This window comes from Oxyura jamaicensis, unplaced genomic scaffold (genome assembly GCF_011077185.1).
Source record: "Oxyura jamaicensis isolate SHBP4307 breed ruddy duck unplaced genomic scaffold, BPBGC_Ojam_1.0 oxyUn_random_OJ66948, whole genome shotgun sequence".
In the NCBI taxonomy this organism is placed as follows: Eukaryota; Metazoa; Chordata; class Aves; order Anseriformes; family Anatidae; genus Oxyura; species Oxyura jamaicensis.
Genome location: NW_023308323.1, coordinates 1 through 1,175, shown reverse-complemented (window position 1 = coordinate 1,175; position 1,175 = coordinate 1). Strand labels below are relative to the sequence as shown.

The following is a 1,175-nucleotide window of genomic DNA, read 5'->3' as shown; positions in this document are numbered from 1 at the left end:
TATCTGCTTTGGGCCAACCTCCACGACTCCTAGCAATTTTCCCCAGAACTCATTTCCTCATTCTAATTGCTCATTTCCCTCATTCTGCTCTCCCCTCAACATGGTCCTTACTTCTGCCCTCTCCAACTCATGCAAAGGAACCTTTTTCCTCACGTACCTAGGGCCACTCTTACCCATTTCCCCTGCTGGAGCCTAGGATAACCACTTCCCTCCCGTGGGTGAGTGGCAAACCCTTATTACACTGCAATAGCATGCATGGGAAATTCTAATACTGCATTTTGAAGCAATTGCAGTAGTTGCTTATTCGTGGCTAGCTACTTTATGTCAACCTGCTAACTTCAGGTTTAAAATCATCACTGCCAGAAATAAAGATCCTTTTCCGGTTCCTAATACATCAAAGCGTGCAAAAAAATAAATTAAAAAAATCCCGAAATAAAAGCTCTCAAACCCATCATACTAATTGTTAAAACAACATTCATAACCAAAAGTACTAGCAGGTCGTCGGTGCGCTATTTGAAAATTCAACAAGGCCTTTTACCTTTAACATTAGGCAAAGCATCTGTCTCCTAAACTACAGCTGACCAAAAGCAAATGGTAGCCTACAGAAATCTACACCAGGTGTGGACACTAAACAGTCACACTGCATTCTAGCTTGAGTACTTCACAATCTCCATGTCCTTCCACGTCATTGTTTTTGTTGGCATTGGTTAACAACTGACTTCATTTGCAATTGGCCTGGTCACAAGAGCTCCTATTTGAATATTAAAAAAAAAAAAAAAGTTGAAATTAGATATACTTTGAGCTCATGGTGATCCACAATAACTTCAATGTCTGGCTCCGTAGAAACTTCCACAGTGTTCTCAACACTCACCTGTTGCTGGTCTACCTGAGAATGTCCAGTAGGAGTCATCTGAAGTGTCCAAGAATCTGGAAGGACACCCATTTCTTCAGTCAGTTTCCTGTTCATCTAGAATACAGTCTCAATGAAGTACCCTGGACCTGCAAAACCATCTCTTTTGACAAATACAGAGACAGAATTGTTCTCGTCTTCACTGAAAAATACTTGGCTTCTCCCTTCTTTCCTCCTAAACTCACTGCTCCATAAAAATTAGAAACTAAGACAAAACAAACAAACAAAAAAACACAATGAAAGAAAAAGCACTAGCAAAAAGGGT

General features: G+C 40.4%; 1 long non-coding RNA gene across 1 annotated transcript; it reads right to left on the bottom strand.

Annotated features, from left to right (window-relative positions):
* Window positions 1-271: 271 nt before the first annotated feature.
* LOC118159087 lies at window positions 272-1,069 on the bottom strand. Its single transcript, XR_004746989.1, has 2 exons — window positions 872-1,069; window positions 272-751 (listed from the first exon to the last, which is right to left on the bottom strand). It is a non-coding gene; the product is annotated as an uncharacterized LOC118159087 (long non-coding RNA).
* Between the last annotated feature and the right edge of the window lie 106 nt (window positions 1,070-1,175).